Source organism: Oncorhynchus clarkii, chromosome 15 (assembly GCF_045791955.1).
Source record: "Oncorhynchus clarkii lewisi isolate Uvic-CL-2024 chromosome 15, UVic_Ocla_1.0, whole genome shotgun sequence".
Lineage (NCBI taxonomy): Eukaryota > Metazoa > Chordata > Actinopteri > Salmoniformes > Salmonidae > Oncorhynchus > Oncorhynchus clarkii.
The window spans coordinates 39,288,781-39,310,469 of NC_092161.1; the positions used below are offsets into that span (position 1 = coordinate 39,288,781).

Sequence of the window (21,689 nt, forward strand, 5' to 3'; positions counted from 1 at the left end):
GATCCACAGGGCCAAGGTGTTCACTCTCCACAGCCATGGTCCACAGGGCCAAGGTGTCCACTCTCCACAGCCATGGTCCACAGGGCCAAGGTGTCCACTCTCCACAGCCATGGTCCACAGGGCCAAGGTGTCCACTCTCCACAGCCATGGTCCACAGGGCCAAGGTGTCCACTCTCCACAGCCATGGTCCACAGGGCCAAGGTGTCCACTCTCCACAGCCATGGTCCACAGGGCCAAGGTGTCCACTCTCCACAGCCATGGTCCACAGGGCCAAGGTGTCCACTCTCCACAGCCATGGTCCACAGGGCCAAGGTGTCCACTCTCCACAGCCATGGTCCACAGGGCCAAGGTGTCCACTCTCCACAGCCATGGTCCACAGGGCCAAGGTGTCCACTCTCCACAGCCATGGTCCACAGGGCCAAGGTGTCCACTCTCCACAACCATGGTCCACAGGGCCAAGGTGTCCACTCTCCACAGCCATGGTCCACAGGGCCAAGGTGTCCACTCTCCACAGCCATGGTCCACAGGGCCAAGGTGTCCACTCTCCACAGCTAGGATCCACAGGGCCAAGGTGTCCACTCTCCACAGCCATGATCCACAGGGCCAAGGTGTCCACTCTCCACAGCCATGGTCCACAGGGCCAAGTTGTCCACTCTCCACAGCCATGATCCACAGGGCCAAGGTGTCCACTCTCCACAGCCATGGTCCACAGGGCCAAGGTGTCCACTCTCCACAGCCATGGTCCACAGGGCCAAGGTGTCCACTCTCCACAGCCATGGTCCACAGGGCCAAGGTGTCCACTCTCCACAGCCATGGTCCACAGGGCCAAGGTGTCCACTCTCCACAGCCATGGTCCACAGGGCCAAGGTGTCCACTCTCCACAGCCAGGATCCACAGGGCCAAGGTGTCCACTCTCCACAGCCATGATCCACAGGGCCAAGGTGTCCACTCTCCACAGCCAGGATCCACAGGGCCAAGGTGTCCACTCTCCACAGCCAGGATCCACAGGGCCAAGGTGTCCACTCTCCACAGCCATGATCCACAGGGCCAAGGTGTCCACTCTCCACAGCCATGATCCACAGGGCCAAGGTGTTCACTCTGGACACATGTAAAAAAGCATCAGGGGATGTTTCTGAACTCTTAACCAACGGGCCTTTACATCCATGAATGTGTATCAATAATTTGTCATTATTTCTGAGACTATAATGTGTTATTGTTCAGTAGATTTACTATGGGCGGCAGGTAGCCTGGTGGATAGGAGCGTTGGGCCAGTAACTGAAAGGTTGCTGGATCGAATCACCGAGCTGACAAGGTAAAAATCTGTCGATCTGCCCCTGAGCAAGGCAGTTAGCCCACTGTTCCCCCACGGGCGCCGATGATGTGGAAGTCAGTAAAGGCAGCCCACCACACCTCTCTGATTCAGAGGGTTGGGTTGGGTTAAATGCGGAAGACACATTTCAGTTGAATGCATTCAGTTGTACAACTGACTAGGTATCCCCCTTTCCTAATATTCATTTATTTGATTTTTTGTCATTATTTATTTTACATGATATCAGATTGCCAGTAAGGGGTGGGGTGATTTAAAAAATATATATATATAAATGTATTGTATGAAAAAAAACTTTTTTTAAATTATTTTTATTTGAACTGTTGCCACTTTTTGACCCATTGACTCCTGTGTGTCTTGTCGACACTCCTTATCATGAGAGTTGAGACTCCTACTGCATTATTCACGTGGCTTTGAAAGCCTCCTCAAATTATATGATGTATTAAAAAGACACGTGAAAAAAACTGCAAGACATATTACTGAGATGATTGCAAAGCCAGACACATTCGTAATCAATTAATTAGTTGAGGAATTTATGAATTACAAGCTGAATGTATTTTTCTGTTTATATTTGTCTCCAAGCGTACTGAGTGGTATGTGTCCTAAATGCACCCTATTCATTATTACTGCACTACTTTTGATCAGAGCCCTATGAGTCCTGGTCAAAATGTGTGCACTACATATTGAGACACAGTAAGGACTGGATCTAATGAACTTGCTGTTGGAGCATCCTCTCCTCTGCAAGGTAACTAATTACTTCAGTATGGTGAAGAGGTTAGATTTCCTCATCAAAAAATAGGAAATACTTTACTCTTTTTTTAATCTCATGGATTTTCAGGAATAATTTATTTGGTTCTTGGATTCAAACCCGTGTGATTTTCCTCTTACGGTATCTGAGGTGAATTCCTTTTCTGTCCGGGGTAAAAACAAGGTGATCTGGAATCTGTCAAGTCGTCCGCCAAGCGAGCATCTCCACTTGTCCATCTCCCGCTCTGAGATAACAGCTCTTAGTTCCGCACCGCTTTTCAAACCTATTCCCTACACAGTGCACTAATTTTGAATACAGCCCCATTTGCCCTGGTCAAAAGTAGTGTACTACATAGGGAATAGGGTGCCATTTGGGACACAAATGAAAAAATAAAACATGTTGGAATATCGCTTAGTATTTTCGATGGAAACTATTGCTCAGATGTGGGTGTTTTGCCAGGTCACTTAATGAGAGATGAGAACAGAGAGATGGGTCAAAACACCTGATATTATTATTTTGGCAAGTTTCAGGGATAGCTGTCTGAGAGACGGATAGAGAGAGCAAGGGGGGGAGGGGGAAGGGAGATGGGGGGAGAGAGCAGTAACCTCCAGAAAGAGAAAGAGAGAGGCAGGGGTTAGCTCCAGCTGGCTTGGGGTCCGGGATCATGTGCATCCAGTGGATTCCCAGTGGTCCCTCGCTAAGCCGCTGGCCCTTCATAGAGCCCTCGTCTGATTGGTCCTGACTGACTGATGGAACCATGGGTGGAGGGCTTTCCAGGGCCGGGCAGCACCATTCCGCTTGGGGTGTTTAGTGTTCACTGCTATTGGCTTGGGAAGGACTCCTATAGACTCTCTGTTTCTGTCTTTTTTCTCTCTCCCTCTGTCTCTCTCATTCTCTCTCTACCTTTGTATGTTTCTCTGTCTCTTCCTTTCTGTCTCTCCCTATACCTCCCTCTCTCGCTGTCTCCCTCTAACCCCCCCTCACCCCTCCCTGGAGTGAGAGTACCTTGGCCCCGACCCCGCGGTAGGGCTCAGGTTTGGGTGGCGAGCAGAGCAGTGGTGGCATGGTAGAGCCATTAAAATAAACTGAAGAGGAGAGGAAAGGAAGAGGAGAACACCACACCCAGAGGACAAGGACACACCTAGAGGCTCGCCTCTGTGCCATGAATTCACTCTTCCTCCAGCTTCACTGTGGAGGGGAGACAGCATGATCCCGGCACAAAGGCTTGATTGTCCACTCTCCACACGGTCTCAATAGCATTGTATAAAATGCACATGTATTCACCATAATAGGTATGAAAAAAGTTGATGCTGTAATAAGTCGATGTGCACAACGCACAAAGAAGGCACAACTTTCTGAAAACAATGTTTGAGAATCCCAATGAAGGAAGTGAAACAAGACCAGTGATACCAAACACCATAGCCCAGTGTAACAGTGTATATGTGGCGACAGAGACATCCCACGGAGGGGTTGTCTGATTTGTTTGTTTAGCTCTGAAAATGCTCTTTAGAAAACCACATCCCTCCTGTATTGTAAATAGATATGTCCCACATCTGTTGTTGAATCATGGCCTGCGTCCCAAATGGCTTTTCACTACTTTGACCAGGGCTCTGGGAATGGGGTGTGATTTGGGACATAGTCATGGGAAGAATTAAGACCATCAGAACAGCGGTGGGTGACTTTTTTTCACTTAGGAAATTACATTACATAATTCATGCTCTCCTCCCTTGTATTTGTCTTCAGTGTTTCAATACTACTGAACAGAAACCAGACAATTGCATGTAGCTTAATTAATGGATTGCCTTTTCAGAATAATTCACAGAAGAATTAGAGACTGAAGAAATACGTCAACAGCCTGTGTTTGAACCGGGGCCCAATCAGAGATCAATTGCTACATTATATTTTTGCGAGGCTGTATGTTGAGGGATATATCCAGCAAACAAGACTGGGCTGGGAGGGAAGGACGACTTTAACCCAGAATGCCGAAAGTGAAAGTTTAAATGTGTTTTTAGCAGATAACACTGTTGAGTTTGTTGTTTTGTCAGACAAATACACACAGTGTAGTTTCTTCTAAATCTTTCTATTTTATGTCAAATTTACTGATGCAAGAGTTTCATATTTGTTATCAAAATAAAAACAAAATAACATGGTTGTTTTTTCATGTTTGAAAGTTGACAGAAAAATAACCCAGTGGTTGAACATTTAAAAAAAAAAGTTTATATATTTTCCATGAATATATATTTTTTCTCAGGATCGCAAATTGAGCAATAAGGCAATATTATACAATTTCTTCAAGGGTTTATTCAATGTTTTGTGGAAGTAACCATAGTATCACGAAAGTAAATGTTACATAAAAGCAAAATCAGACAATACAATGAGATATTATTCATTTGGTCATTGGATAACAATCCAGTCTCTATCAAAAAATTTTAACTCATATAACTTAACAATAAAAAACGGACTATTGTCCCCAGCTTCTTTTGTTTCTTTACAATCCTTAATAATTTATAGATTTTCAAAAATATGACAAAAGTAAATTGTTGTTTTGAAAGCATGAGTTTGTGCACAGGAAAGGAAAATATCGATCATACCGAACCGAAGCTTTGGGGTACAGTTAAACACTGCGTATACTGAACATTAGGAAAACCTTCCTAAAATTGAGTTGCACCCCCCAGACGAGGTGTTCTTAATGTTTTGTACACTCAGCAAAGTTGCTGAGTGACTACAGGTATAACAATGGCTGTTCTGTTCTGTGCTTTAGAAGCCTTAGTTTCTCTGGCAACTGTGTTCCATATGAAGGGGGTTGTATTCCGTATGGAATGGGCTGCATTCCCTGTGAGGTGTGAAGGTTGTGCCCCAGCTAAACATATGGATGGAATATTAACACACTGAGCGAGGGAAAAGGTTACCCTACAGCGCCTCTTACAGGATCAGGTGTATAAAAAACACATGTGGACCGAAGTCTCCCGCATGAGAATATAGTGCCTGGGGATTGGCTAGTGTGATTCCTTCATTTATTACGCTGCTACCATAGGCACGCTAACAAAAATAAGTGTGTATATGTGTGTCTGTGCGTAGTTTAACAAGATATGTATAATAAACACATTGTTTTTCCCCCTAAACTCAATCCCATAAATTCTCAGTGACGGCTTTTCCTCTTGTTTCTTTCTAGTGGAGAACAGAGAGCTAAGTGCAGCTTATAACGGTTTGCACATTCAAGATTAAGAGTTGTTTCTAAAAGTAACTTTGTGCAGCTTTTCTCAATCACCCCTTGATCACAAGCACAGTCTAGGTTGTCAAACAAAGGGCCCAAACAGCAGAGAGAATAAAGAAGTGTACATTTTTGACACATAAACAGTACCTTGAAGATATACATACAATTAGTGAGTCGGCAGAAAATGACCGACTACAGTTACTCAAACAGTCCAACTTGGTTTCTCTCGGTTGCGTACTTGGCATCGGGGTTGCTACAATGTAAATAACCTAAGCACTGTACATACTTTAGAAGTATTTCAGGAGGATTCTTTCCATTCGGTCAAAAAAACAACACTTAATGCGGCATGGCTAGGTAAAACTTTGATAGAAACAGAACGACCTCTGCGATAAACAAACTCACAATAACAAATACTTGAACACGTGTCGCTTTGCCTTCTGAGATAATACTGAGGGAAAAAAATTAGGTCAAACAGTAAGTCTCTCTCGTTCTCTCTCTCTTCTTGTAAACAGCAATTTGAATGTGATTCTAAACAGCTGAGGAGGAGTGTAGGATCAAACAGCCTGGTGAGCTAGTCTTTTTTTCCACTGTTGAAGTACCTTGTTCTGAACGGAAACATGTGAGAAGAGCAGGCAGCGACACTGTAGTTCATATAATACAACACTGATAACAGAAACAAAAGCATCCCTTTTAGTTCGTGCCACTCTTCGTTTCAACAGCACTTTGCCGACCAAACCTTCGACCAGGTGTGTGTGTGTGCGTGTGACTGTGTGCGCCCGCCTGCGTGTGTATGTGCACGTGAGCGTGCCTGTATGATGGTGCTAGTTCAACATTTGCTTGGGCTTTCCAGGCTAAAGCCTTGATAAGAATACTTCCACGTTGGAAAAAGAAAATCCCTGTGGAAAAATATGATGGTGGTTGGTGACTATCAACAGAACAGTGGATCTGCTGCTATCCTATCGATTCTAACCCTCGAGGGCTTCATGTCAGTGTTAGTGTGTTTTGCTGCACTGGAGTGAACTTGATATATATTCACAGTTAATTGTTGGCCGGTCTGTTGTAATTCTGTCTGAGACATAACAGTGTTCAATTTACAGTCATAATGAGGACTCAGACAAAACATACACAATGCCATCCGGGAGATGTGGCTTAACATGGTGTGTGTCTTGATAAATTCGATCAGTTCAGATGTTATTTAACAGCTGTGCCTCGATGATGAGCTAAATTCATCCATGTTCTAAGGCACCTATCAGGGAGAAAGGGACCGCTTCAGAAGAAGCTTTATATGACCATATATTTCTACTTCACTCACCTGGCCACTTCAAATAGTCCTTTATGTTCCCAGAGACACTCTGCCTGTACATGATTTACCACACAGGGTGTGTTGCTCTGCTTCCAAAAGGCACTTTGGCAAAAGTACAATACAAAATTTCGGAGTATCAAAAAAGCGAATAAGTTAACATTACAAAAGTGTCTCGTTGAGAACAGAATAATGCAGTTAGAGATGATCATATCAACACTTGTCTAATGCATGTACTGCAGGTTTTTAAAAAAAAATACAAATAAAACACATCGGACCGACACACAAAATAGGTTGTCTTAAGTTCTGTTGCATTTATACTGACTTAAACCAAACAGAACCAAAGAAGAGAGTACTTGTTACTTGTTTCGTTTTTTTTGACTCTTCAGAGTGAGTTTTCAGAGGGAATGTTGGTGTTGCATAGAGAGTGGAAGGGAAGATAAGTTGGAGGCAGACAACTCTGGTGATAGGCGCTAGTACTTCTGCACCAGAGGCACTTTGACAGTCTTTACTTCTGATATATGAGAGGACTTCTGGATGATGCAGCTCGTCGTCCCTGATGCATTGCTGTCCTTTCCCTGTGCCAGGTTAGTCAAGGCCATGGCTGCGTTGATCTCCTTCCAGTACGTCTCGTCTTTGCCCCGTACCTTCTCCTTCAGAACGCCACCCCTGAACACAACACACAGAGAGAACGAACGCAGAGTTTAGAGGAGAGGACACTAAATAACACCGAGAGAGAACACAGATTTAGAGGAGGGAAAACATTACACAGCATGCAGGAGAGAGACAGAACGCAGTCAAAAGAAGGAGAACATTGCACAGAGAGAGAGAGAGAGAGCGAGAGAGAGCAGAGCAGAGAAAGAACACAGAGAGTTTGTGTCTACCTGTATGCTGTCCTCGAACTGCATTTTATCTCACAACACACACAGAGAACGTCACAGAGTTAGAAGATGGAAAACTACACACAATGCAGAGGAGAGAACGCAGAGTTGGATGAGACAGAGGTGAACAATACACACACAGAGAAGAGAGGCAGAACAAACGCAGAGTTGGAGGAGGGGGAGTTCTACAAGTAGTTAATAATCATAGAGAGAGAGAAAAAAAACATGCAGAAGGTATCTGTAAAATACACTCACTTGTCACATTTACTTGATCCATGATCCATGGTTTCTGGAATCACAACAGTAAAATAGGTTAATTTAATGATGCACACCCAGAGGTCAATGAGGTTTAATTAAGGATTTTCTTGAGGGCTGGTGAGGTTGTGTGTGTGTGTGTGTGTGTGTGTGTGTGTGTGTGTGTGTGTGTGTGTGTGTGTGTGTGTGTGTGTGTGTGTGTGTGTGTGTGTGTGTGTGTGTGTGTGTGTGTGTGTGTGTGTGTGTGTGTGTGCGCTGCAGTAACATGTGTTTCTCTGTTTCCGCTCTTGATTCAGATGTCAAAACAAATAGTGGCCATGTAATAATGGACATATCTAAAAAACTAAAAAGGCACTGTAACAATCATATTTTGACATGAATCACACCTGCACTTTCTGATATTTATGACTCCTAAACTGTATACACTAATACTTTCCTTTGAAAATAAATGAGACTGAGTATATATGATTGTGTTGTCAGAGAGAGAGAGAGAGAGAGAGAGAGAGAGAGAGAGAGAGAGAGAGAGAGAGAGAGAGAAAAATAGAGATACGTATCTTCATATGCTTTACCGACATACACATACTCAAATAGTAGCCGTTTATAGCTCATATGAAAAACATTAGTCAGGAATAAAACAATGAAGTCAGTCAATCGTTCTGTTCACAACCAGGCCCATCTATTGTTCTGTGTTCTCACTGTGTGATTACCAGACAGACCTTAAGGTAGAAGGACTGTGATGATGGTGTGTGTGATTCTGTGTGTGTGTGTGTGTGTGTGTGTTTGTGTGCATGCTTGCTTCCGTGCATGTGTGAGCGTATATGTGTGAGTGTATGTCTGTATGTGTGTGTGCTTGTGTGTGTTGGGTAATGGTGGCACAGTCGCAGCAGGCCTCATGTACTCTCACTAGCTGCCAAGCTGTAGAGAGCTTCGAGGGGGGGTAGGAAGTAGGGTGGGAGGGTGGGGTGGTGGTGTGAGGGGGCAGTGTTTGGGCCTCTGCCTAGCCTCTGCCTAGCGGCGAGTTCTAGCCAGTGATGATGATGACACTGGCTTGGGACCCTCCAAGCCCATTAAAAGAGACCAGAGCATCTGGATTTCCTGCTCATGAAGCCTTTAGGCAAACACTTTGAATTAACAAAACACATGGCTAAGGCCAATGAGCTGCTTTTAAGGAGGGAGGGTGTGAGGGGAGAGAGATGAAACTAAGAGGGAACCCGTGAGTGTCTGTGCTAAAGTTAACACTACCACAAAGCATCAGGTCTGTCAGATTTGCTGTGGAGAATTGTGCCTTTCTCTGAAGAATTTGTACAGTAATACCCAGCATTCTTTGCTTAGATAATCAGCTGTCCTGTGTTTGAGTTGAGCATTGAGTCTAGACCAGGCGACTGATTTTGGGTGAGGCTCTATCTCTCTTTCTTTTTCTACCATTTCTCTCTCTCTCTCTCTCTCTCTCTCTCTCTCTCTCTCTCTCTCTCTCCCCCTCTCTCTCTCTCATGTGGACGCCAGCTGCTTTCATTTACGATGATTGCCCTCCCAGATCGGCCCATAGACTCAGAGACACGGAGGAGAGACAGACGCTCGCCTCGCACCGCATTTCCCCTTAAAGAAAATGTTTGTAACAAGTATGAGTCCCTTTAACAAGCAAACACTTGTACCGCCAACACCGCAAGTCATTTTGATCGTTTTGTTACACTAATGAAAATCCCCATCGCACATTTGCACTGGAATTTGTTCCCACACTTCTAAATAGCAGGGAAGGAGGGTCGGGTGGGGACAGAGTTGTTAGTTACAGTCATTTCTCCTACACAACTGTGGAGCTGGAAAACCATGTCCTCACTTCCTCCTGCAAGGGTCCCAGAACCCCTCCGACACCGGAGAATGGACAGACGGATTTCACCGCTGCGCACCGCCGCCTTTCACCTCACCCGTTCATTTTTCCAAAGACCTAAATCCGGAGTCCAGACCGGGAATACAGACTCCTGCAGGGCCAAACAGCAAAACACCTAATCATTCCAAACGCCTTTCTCTCCTCGCTGGCTGCTTGTTTTCCCGAAAACGTTCACATGTGCCGTGACCCGCACTGACCTGCAAAACCCCAGGCTGATACGAGGCTGATTATGACATTTCCTGTTGTTTCCTGTTCCTCTCAGTAATAGTTTAACTCCACAGAGAGAGATGGTCTTTAGGGGGATAAAGTCAACTCACCTTGTTTGAGATTCTAAGAGAGAGAGGGGAGGAAGGACAGAGAGAGAGAGGAAAAAGTTGTGAGGCGATTACAAAGAGAACAAACCGCAGCTTGGGTTTCAACTCTTTAGAACATTCCTGAATACTCGTCTGGCCACATCTCTCTCTCTCCCTCTTTTCCTTTTTCTTTTGGTTCTTATCTCTCGCTTCATCCCTTGAGTCTCTCGCCTCGCTTTTGCTCTCTCTCACACTCTTTCCTTCTCTCTTTATCAGTCTCACCAGTTCTCTCTCTCTCTCTCTCTCACTCTTCCTCTGACTGGAGTGACGTACAGTAACACACTGTGTTTAAGGTGCTTCAGATTGACCGTTCACAGGCAGTCCAGCCAAAACAAATGCAATTATGTTTCTCCCTTTCCTTTCGCGAGGAAAAACTATATCTGTTATATGTCAAGAACAAGCATTTCTTCCACGGCTTCACAGGCCATTTAAAAACCTTGAAATTAGTACAATGTGTTTTCTTCTTCACCCTCCTTTCCCTTTCCAGCTTTGCTCTCTGACTTCTGATTGAATTGACCTATTTTTTTTACTTTATCTCTACAATATTAGGTGAAAACCCTTCTACTTTGTTAGACTGCTGTAATACTTCACAGGAATTTGCAGGGGTCTACTCATACATTAGTAATCAGTGGAAATGACAAATTACCCAATGGAATACGATCATTTTATGGTAAGAAAAGTGGAGGTGCCAAAACATGTTTGCTTCCCCTATTTTGATAGTGGGGGAGCAAGCACTCTGTTTTCTCTAGTGGGGGAGCAAGCACTCTGTTTTCTCTAGTGGGGGAGCAAGCACTCTGTTTTCTCTAGTGGGGGAGCAAGCACTCTGTTTACTCTAGTGGGGGAGCAAGCACTCTGTTTTCTCTACGGCTCAGGTGCCAATGGTTTAGTCTATTCCAGCATATTTCAAGGACATGTATCTCTATCTAGTCTCCCTGACTAATACCAGTACTAGAGACAGGATTGGGACTGATTTAAAATATGCTCCATTCATTCATTCATTCTGTATAATCGCAGCTATGTAATTACATCCCAATTACATTGTTTTAATGTGCTGTAAGTTGTAATGTTCCTACATGGATATATTAGCACAATGTTTACTATGGTGTCAGGAAGGGTATGGATTGGTTGATAATGACGACAAGCCATACAGCAATACCCTACAAGGGATTATGGCATTGCTACAAGACACCTTTTTGCATCTTTTGTCTTGTAGTTACTGTAATCTGCGTTGTGGTGTTTCTGATAAGGCGAGTACAGAGCCTGACTGTTTACTAGGCTCAAAGGGAATATCTACAGTTGACCTGTGTCCAAATACTACTTGAAATCTGTCAAATACCTTTTTTTTCCTTTTGAATTTTACCCCTTTTTCTCCCCAATTTCGTGGTGTCCAATTGTTGTAGTAGCTACTATCTTATCTCATCGCTACAACTCCCGTACGGGCTCGGGAGAGACGAAGGTTGAAAGTCATGCGTCCTCCGATACACAACCCAACCAAGCCGCACTGCTTCTTAACACAGCGCCATCCAACCCGGAAGCCAGCCGCACCAATGTGTCGGAGGAAACACCGTGCACCTGGCAACATTGGTTAGCGCGCACTGCGCCCGGCCCGCCGGTGCGCGATGAGACAAGGATTTCCCTCCCTAACCCGGACGACGCTAGGCCAATTGTGCGTCGCCCCACAGACCTCCCGGTCGCGGCCGGTTACGACAGAGCCCGGGCGCGAACCCAGAGTCTCTGGTGGCACAGCTGGCGCTGCAGTACAGCTCCCTTAACCACTGCGCCACCCGGAAGGCCCGTCAAATACTTTTCTATCGGATCAATTGCAACAGGCAAGCTCAATCAACCACAGATTAAAAATAGATATGTCAAGTATTATTTGGACCCAGATCTGGTCTGCAGAACTCTCTCTGAGCCTGAAAAGCAGTTGTGGGTTCCAGTCCAGTGTGTTTCAGAGCAGGGCAGCCAGTGTCCAGATGCCATTGAATCCCCTCAAAGTCCCATAAACGCCGTGTTTGTGTGACGCCTCCTGCAGGTTAGGAGCAGAGCAGAGCGGAGCAGAGGGTGGGGCCACAAGCGTGGTTTACCCAGAATCCCCGACCCAGACCCAGGCCAGAGCCCAGCAGGGCCACCGCCTCCGGGAAGGGAACGACGGATGGAGAGCTGAGCTGGAAATGGATCATCTCAAGCTAAAACTCCATTTCCAACTTCCTTTGCCTAAAACATCTAAAACTCTGTTTTTTTTTAAAACAATGACTGTGCCAAACAAACTATAAATTGTCAATAAACCATAGCAGGACCTTTTATTATTTTTCTGTTCTTTTGGGGGGTTTTCTCCTTCTTTGCTACTGAACTGAAAGTCAAGCAGTTAACTTTGCTGTTGCCTTTCTGTTATACTGACAGCAGGATTTCATAGACTTTTTTTAAAGATCGGCGAGGGGAAAGAAGTTTGATGGCTTCTGGCGTGGAGGTGAAAGTCCAAAAATATTTGTTCACTTAACATCACTGCGGGTAATAGAGGAGAGTGAATACAGCGGAAAATGTAGAAACAAAACACTGGAGCAAAAACAATCAACAACAAACTGACAAATGAGAGTGGGAATAAATTCCACCTGCTTAGAGAGGATGGGTATGCTTTATCACAACCAGCTGGTGCTGTTGTTAGCGACACACAACAATAAACACACCACACCAGCCTCTGGTGCACAAACCAAATCAAAGGCTGCGCTAGATTAGTGATCAGTGAGCTCAGCCTATTACCCGCGCAGCTCCTGAAAGCCAAACAAAAGAGAATAAATATACATCACAGATGGGGACGGACGCAATCACAGACACCCCACTGATAGACCAGAGGTCAACCGACCAATGGAGAGCTGGACAGCGCTGTGATCATCCAATCATGCGTCTCCGCTAACTGGAGAAGGTCAATCAGTATGTTATGACTCAGGAGTTACAGTATTAGATTCTGTCTCAAATGGCACCTTATTCCCTACATAGTGCACTACTTTTGACCAAAGCCCTATGGGCCATGGTGAAAAGCAGTGCACTATATATGAAATAGGGTGCTATTTAAGAAGCATCCTTAGAGATGGGTAATCCTGACTGCTGTCATCTCTAACAGAGAGGAAGCCGTTCAGTCCACAACCAAGCTTTCAGCACAACTTACTGGAAAAGAGACATTATGGGCCAAGTTAACTCTGTTAACTTAAAAAACAAAAACAATAACGGGCCATACTTGCGAACATTAGAAAAAGTATTTATCTGCCTCAAAATTCAATTAAAATCACTGATAAAAGGGTTAGGACTCTATTTGCGCGATAGGAATTTAAAGATAATTTCCCATTGAGCCGACATATGCAGCATTTACAGTGAATCACAGGAGGTTTGTGGCACCTTAATTGGGGAGAACGGGCTTGTGGCAATGACTGGAGTGGAATTGGTTGAATGGTATAAAATACATCAAACACTTGGTTTACAGGTGTTTGATGCCATTACATTGGCTCCTTTCCGGCCATTATTATGAGCCGTTCTCCCCTCAGCAGCCTCCTGTGCAGTGAATGCATGTTTTATGGTGATTGGGGTATACATGGGGGGCAGTATCTACAGTGCATTCGGAAAGTATTCAGACCTCTTGACTTTTTCCACATTTTGTTACGTTATAGCTTTATTCTAAAATTGCTGAACTCGTTTTTCCCCCACATCAATCTACACACAATACACACAATGACAAAGCAATGACAATTCTTCTCTGCAGATCCACTCAAGCTCTGTTAGGTTGGATGTGGAGCGTCGCTGCACATCTACTTTCAGGTCTCTTCAGAGCTGTTAGATCGTGTACAACACCGGGCTCTGGCTGGGCCACTCAAGGACATTCAGAGACTTGTCCCGGAGCAACTCCTCCGTTGCCTTGGCTGTGTGCTTAGGGTCGTTTTCCTGTTGGAAGGTGAACCTTCACCTCAGTCTGAGGTCCTGAGCACTCTGGGGCAGGTTTTCATCAAGGAGCTCTCTGTACTTTACTCCGTTCATCCTTCCCTCAATCCTGACTAGTCTCCCAGTCCCTGCCACTGAAAAATATCCCCACAGCATGATGCTGCCACCTCCATGCTTCACAGTAGGGATGGTGCCTCCAAATGTGAAGCTTGGCATTCAGGCCAAAGAGTTTAATATTCATTTCATCAAACCAGAGAATCTTGTTTCTCATGGTCTGAGAGTCCTTCAGGTGCCTTTTGGCAAATTCCAAGTGGGCTGTCATGTGCCTTTACTGATAAGTGTCTTCCGTCTGGCCACTTTACCATAAAGGCCTGTCAGAGTGACCATCGGATTCTTGGTCACCTCCCTGACCAAGGCCCCTCTCCCCCAATTGCTCAGTTTGGCCGGGTGGCCAGCTCTAGGAAGTGTCTTGGTGGTTCCAAACTTCTTCCATTTAAGAATGATGGAGGCCACTGTGTTCTTGTGGACCTACTATGCAGCAGACATGTTTTGGTACCCTTCCCCTCGACACAATCCTATCTCAGAGCTCTACAGTAATTCCTTCAACCTCATGGCTTGGTTTTTGCTCTGACATGCACTGGCAACTGTGGGACCTTATATAGGAAGGTGTGTGCTTTTCCAAATCATGTCCAATCAATTGAATTTATCATAGGTGGAGTCCAATCAAGTTGTAGAAACATCTCAAGGATCTCATTGGAAACAGGATGCACCTGGGCTCGATATCAAGTCTCATACCGAAGAGTCTGAATACTTATGTAAATGATCGTTATGATGCATCGTGTGTAGATTGATGAGGAAATGTTCTTATTTAGAATGACGCTGTAACATAACAAAATGTGGAAAAGGTCAAGGGGTCGGAATACTTTCCGAATGTACTGTATGAAGATATTTGAATGGGGAAACATTTTCATGGTGGGAAATTCATCAACAAATATGAGGACACAGAAGACCTGCAAAGAACATTTGTTCATGAAGCCAAAGATTCGCCTCTTCCTCCCTGTGAAATGCGTACTTAACAGGCCAACAGCACATTATGATCATCAAATCAACTAGATCACATGCATTTGACTGACTTGTCACATACTGTAACTCTCAGGGTAGAGCGCCTAGCCCCTCACATCAGATAATAGTTTACGAAGTTCTTTATTCAGTCATGATTGTTGAAAAATACATTAAAAACCCTATATGGACCCTATATTTATTCTCAAACAAATAAACAAACAAAGGAGAGAAAAGAGTGCGGCAGAGAGACATATTGTAACTAGACTGTCACTAGTGACATGATGAAGAGCTTGGTTTTGTCCTCTTATTTTCCCGGTGGTTTTAAATAGTCTGCACTTTTTCATAATGTCAAGGGGTGTCTGTGAATGAAGTTAGGGATGCCTTGGCACTTCTCTTGCCCCAGGACTGCCAACCCATCCCTGGGCCCTCCCTCCACCCTCCACCCTCTCTCTTGGGCAGCCACACCGAGTCTGGGGCTCCATGGGCCCTCACTGGCACATTACTGGCCGTCCAGGGGCCAAAGCCAAAATATAAGCCAGTCACACTCACACATAGAGACACAAAGACAGAGAATTTATGGAAAATGTGCTTCCGCTGCTTCCCTGCCTTGCTTACAATGACATGGCTTCGAGTTCATAACTTTTACATTGAAAAAATAAGTTCACAAAACCAGTGAGTGAGTAAACGCAAAATAGGCATAAGGAGATATGGTATTCTATTACATTGCCAATTTGCATGAACTTTTATATTCCAGTCAAGTACAGTACGTGAATCCAAACTAGCAGGCGATATTACAGAGTATTAGCATTCAAACCAGTCCAGAACGTTTCTAGGGATGCGTACCAAAAGGCACCCTATTCTCTACATAGTGCACTATAGGGAATAGGTTGCCATTTGGGATGGACACTAAGTTTCAGGTTTTCAGTCTGTAAATCTATCATGGCTTTGACTTGGTTGAGCGCTGCAGCACGTTGCTGAGTTGGATAATCCTCTAGTAAGTCGTAACTTTGCGGCCACAGAGGAGCCATTGTACTGGGAGTAATAGGCTGCATCCCAAATGACACCCTATTTCCTTTGTAGTGCACTATTTTTGACCAGGGCTCTAGTCAAAAGTAGGTAACCATATATGGAATAGGGTGCCATTTGGGACACAGCATGGATTCAGGTCAGCAGTCACTGTATTCCTGCTAGAAATATTACATCATTGTTCTCTTTCTGGTAAGAACCCCAGATATTACTGTAGCTAGTAATGACCTAGTACTAGTAATAACACCCAGGCTATGTTATAATAGATATTAACAATCCCAGATGCATAAAATATTCACCATGCACACTATATATAACTTTTAAAATGGCTTAGTCTTTCCTTTTTCCTATTCCTGCAACTTTTTCTACTACGTGGAGGCAGATGACACGGACCATGACATTCCCAGACCACAATGCATCAGTCAGTGATAGGGGGAAAGGATAACAATCCCCCCAAAAATTCACACTTTGTTTCTGGAGATGAAAACATAACAGTGTTTGGTGTGTTTAAACATGGCTGAGTTTCAGAGAGTCTGTATGTTTACGAGTGGCAGCAAACACTAGCTAATCAGAGTCACAGCCAAATGAGTGGGCTGGAGGAGAGCAATTCCTTGTTAATTAACTAAGGCTCATCTCTTTTTGTGTGTGTGTGTGAGTGAGTGAGTGAGTGAGTGAGTGAGTGAGTGAGTGAGTGAGTGAGTGAGTGAGTGAGTGAGTGAGTGAGTGAGTGAGTGAGTGAGTGAGTGAGTGAGTGAGAGAGAGAGAGAGAGAGAGAGAGAGAGAGAGAGAGAGAGAGAGAGACGTCGACCACCACCGCACATCAACATCCCTGAGGAAGATCTGAACCTCAGCAGAGATCAGCGTGACAGGGATTCATACATGTCTGTTTGCTGCAGATGGTTGGCACGGAAACGGTCATCACGACAGCGAGCTCTGCTCCTCCTGCGGTTAGAGATTAAGGAGAGTTGGACACAAGCTCCAATTGGAGCCTTGTCTGAAATCTGTGGATCAGTACGTGCATACTTCAAACACTGACCTAAAGACCAGAGAGGTGTATGGGTCACTGGGGAAGTATTAATATGGTAACGATATCACCCGATGACGTAGACCGAGTGGTCGAAGTGAGATTCAGAAAAGGCCCCAATTCTTAAACTATTCAACAGATACTTTATCATGATCCTCTGTTTGAATGAACAGGTACAGACACAAAAAAACACGCTGCTCTGAATCTGAACCAGAGCTAAAAGCTATTTCTGCTCCCAGCCTTTCTCAACAAACCCTGGTCCTCTGAGACAAATGGAAGTTGTTTGCAGTACACAAAATGCACTAAAGAAATGATGTACACCAAACTCTTTTGTAAACACAATTTGCTCGGGATTTTTAAGTGTTTTCTTGGACAAAAAAAAAAATCCAACTTGGAACCCATATGATATGTTTGTGCTGCAGTCGTAACATCATATGTCACAATTCCCTGTGTGTGTGTGTGTGTGTGTGTGTGTGTGTGTGTGTGTGTGTGTGTGTGTGTGTGTGTGTGTGTGTGTGTGTGTGTGTGTGTGTGTGTGCATGTGTGTGTGTGAGGGCCTTGACTCCTGGTCACAGCTTCTATTCTCTCATTAAGCCATTCTCTCCCTTCACAGCCATCCCATGGGAACACTGTTGTGGACAATTGTTTTAGACATGAGGCTGTTTGTTTTATTTTTATGAAACCAATTTGTGATTCTGGACGCTACTCAAACTTTGACGCTGACGACTAGCTTTTGATCAATGCCTCTGTCATTAATCTCCCACTTCTGACATCTATGTTAGGAGTTTCACTATAAACAGGGCCTAGGCCTATGTTTGTCACACTTAATTTCTCTATGAAAGCGATTGTTCTAGTCTGAATGAACTAGGCTTGTTCTGTACTACTCCGTTTCTGTTCTGTTCGCATCACACCCAATTTCTGTCTGGTAGGTGGTGGACAACATTTATCTTATAAATATAAAACCAGCCCAACCGAACTCAGCCCTCCTTTTCTTTCCATGTACCTATCCACTCACTAGCACACTTTGTACTCTGTACCACAACATCAAGCCAAGATCAAGTTCGAATCAAGCCAGGATCCCACTTCTGTTTGCCACCATAAGCAGTACCCACCACACCCAAAAAGACACAATGGGGTTGCAATACATTAGATATTCTACTCTACTCCACTCTATTCCACTCTCCGCTTTTGTGGGAAATACCTGATTTACTTCACATCCTAACCATTATGAATGTTTTACTATCGATGGCTTTTGTTCTGTTGAAAAGTCTTCATTCTACCAGACACATGGACACACACCCTCACTCATTCCAGCCTTTCAACCAAATATACTGGCGAAGAGAAAGAGAGGACGGCTGGTGTACGCCACGCTCTCTCTGTCTTTTACTAATCACAGCCGCAACGCTCACTTTCTTCTCCCGACAGCCCCCTCCACTCTCTGAGAAATATCTGGCCCCCCTCTAAAAGTCAAGATCTTTCTCACAGACACACACAAACATGCAGGAACGTGCACACACACAGACACCACACACACTGGACTTGAGTGAGTCTTGGCTGCTGGGTTGTTCTCTTGGAACAGCCTCTGTCCTGCTCCCTCCCTCCATCCTCTCCCCCCTTCTCCCTCTCCTCCTTTATTATTATGAAAGGGTGGAAAGAGGAATCTGTGGCCAGTCCTCCCGTCCCTGCCTGGCTAGTTGGATTCCTAAGATGAGCCACTGCAAGAGGAATCCGCATCCATCAATGTCACAAAGGCTGTGTTTACACATGCAAACCAATTCTGATCTTTTGCCCAATTATTGGCAAAAGAGATGATCTGATTGGTCAAAAGACCAATTAGTGGTAAAAAAATATATATATCAGAATTGGGCTGTCTGTGTAAACTTAGCCACAGAGGCTTATTGTCATCATACAGAGCCAGTAAAGTATTGTCCTCTCAGCTCCCTGTGGCCGCCTAACAACTAGCTTCACTAAATTACACATCACTCAACGAACGCTACTGTCTGAGACATTTCTCTTTTCTAAAATCAGACGTTTTCCACTTTCCACCCATTCAACGGAATTATACTGCTGCTTTATAAATCAGGACAGTACTCAGTTTCTTTCATAAACGTCCTGAGAGTAGTAGGCTGCGTTTACACAGGCAGCCCAATTATGATCTTTTTCAACTTATTGGTCTTTTGACCAATCAGATCAGCTCTTTCTACAATAGTTGGGCAAAATATCAGAATTGGGCTGCCAGTGTCAACGCAGCCATGGAGGAGTCATTGATCATGGGGATACATATCCAGCTGCATATAGTATTCTATAGCTTATTAGACTAGACGAAAAGGAGACCAGCTCCACTGATAATGACGACTGTGTTCAAGACGTTGCCTTTTTCTTTCCACCTGTATGGGACGGCAGGCTGACTCTCTCACTATGTCATCGCTCCAAGGCACCTACCGAGTCAGCCTGGCAGCTACGAGGCTACTAAACATTTCCATTCAGGTAGATAGGATTTTTAAGTGCTTTTTAAACAGCTTTTTAGACTACAATTCTCTAGGATTCAATAACCGTCTGGCACTTGCTGTGACCTAATTCAACAGACCCTTGTCTGAGTCTCAGAGGCCCTGTCAAACACTACTGTTTTCATTGAACATATTTCAGACTCAACTATGTGTTAAATGTTGCCTCCCTGCATTCGTGAAAAGTCACTTTGAGGCCAGTGTATTTTACAAATAATTTTACAGGTGGTCTTCAATCATAACGTGATGGTTGTCCCTGAATGTCAGTCAACGAATGGCCCTGTCTGTCTGAGAAAATGGCTGAATGGAAAAAGAGTGTGTTCTTCTCGAAATTACTGAGACGTTTTGGGCCTATGGAATATCACAAACACATCAACCACATGTATCACTATTTAGTAGAAGTAGAAACCATGCTGTCATGGTACTAACCTACAAACAATAATAGATTTTAAATGAAATGACACAATTAGGGAAATAGACAATAATTGATCATTTTCTTCTTCTTGATTGATCTATTTATCCGATCTCAACAGAACCTATAAAATATGTTTGGGGAAACTTGGCTGAACAAACCAAATGTTTAGTACATTTTTAAAAAAGAGCACCATTAACTTAATATGAAATTCTAGCAACAAAAAAAAAGCACAAATTAAGGGCGCTTTTCAATCCGCTAAAGCAGGAACGTTGCCTTTAAATTTCAAAAATGCTATAAAGCTAAACTTCCGCGATGTGGATTGACTAAAGCCCTAAGTCATGTATTGATGATATATCAGTTGTGCTTACTTATACAGTACATTACACTACGCAGAACAGAACCTGAGAAAACGTACCACTGTCAAACCTCTGAGAAACCTCTGCCAAAGATCTTTCCCCTTTCGCAGAAATGAAGATAATTATTTAGCGTGTAATGATCTATATCATATCGGACGGGGCAAAATCTGGTAGTGAGCAAGAAGAAAAACATTCAGTGAGATTCCTGCCATTTAATATGCCATTAAAGGGTCATTTGGCATGAAACCACTGGCATGTGCATTGGAATTCTACTGCTCCTTGTTTTCAATGAAATTCCCAACAGGATATTTCAGAGATATGTTTTCTTTACATCAAGCAAAGAAAAAGGCTTTTGGTTTTCCCACTGATGCAGGGACAGAGAAAGCTTTCATCCCAAATGGCACCCTGTTTCCTATGTAGTGCACTACTTTGACCAGAGCCCATAGGGAAAAGGATGTAAGGAATAGCGTGCCATTTGGACGCATAGAGTAAATCTACACTCACCATCTTCTGCCACGTCTGACTGCTCTCTGAAGTCAGAGATAACACCCACGGCAGACATCCACCAATTGTCCCATTAATGGACATTTAACCAATGGGCTCTGATCAGCGGGCACGACACATTGGCTTAAGCGAATCAGAAGTGAGGCAGAGGTAGGGGCTCATAACGAATGTGCCAGTGCCAAGAACTCTGAGAGTTCTGAGAGCTCAGTCTCTCAATCTCCTACAGCCCCTCAATCTCCTACAGCCCAGGCATGCAGGCACGCACGAACACACTCACCCACACACACATGCACACGCTTAGACACACACACACACCTCCAGTCCGGGAAGCTCAGCTCAAGCCTGAAATTTCAGACACTCTATAATTGTCAAAAGGCTCAGGAATTATTTCATTACTAAAATATCTGGAATGTTAAGACAGGAGAAAAAAACTTGAGAGGAAATGATGCAAATTGGAGCTTAACCATTCTCTCTCTATCTCTCTAATTCTTTCTTTCTTACTCTCGCTCTCTCTAACGCTCATTCTCTCTCCCTCTAACTCTCTCCCTTCCTCTATTTCACTCTCTCTTACTCTGTCTGAGCCTCTCACTCTTTCTCTCTCTCTCTCTGACAACAAGATCAGATGTAGAATCATAGAATTAAACTTTAATTTAATTTGTTTTCTTTTTTGCTGAGTTTTGATGATGAGGGGCTAGCAGGTGTTCATGTGAACTTTCTTGTGAGCCCAAGCCTCAGATAACTTTCCGTGCATCGGGATTCAAGCTCCCTTTTCTCGCATGTAACCGTTCCCAATAATGCCTGGCTGGCCAGCCCAGAAACCCAAGAGAGAGAAGTCACAGCCAAGACATTAGAATTACCATGGAGATAAAATAGTTACTTTCTATTAAAACATTATGTGGGCCAGGTAA

General features: G+C 44.2%; 1 pseudogene; it reads right to left on the reverse strand.

Annotated features, from left to right (window-relative positions):
• Positions 1-4,356: 4,356 nt before the first annotated feature.
• LOC139367247 (homeobox protein Mohawk-like) overlaps positions 4,357-21,689 on the reverse strand; it is a 28,013-nt pseudogene continuing 10,680 nt past the window's right edge.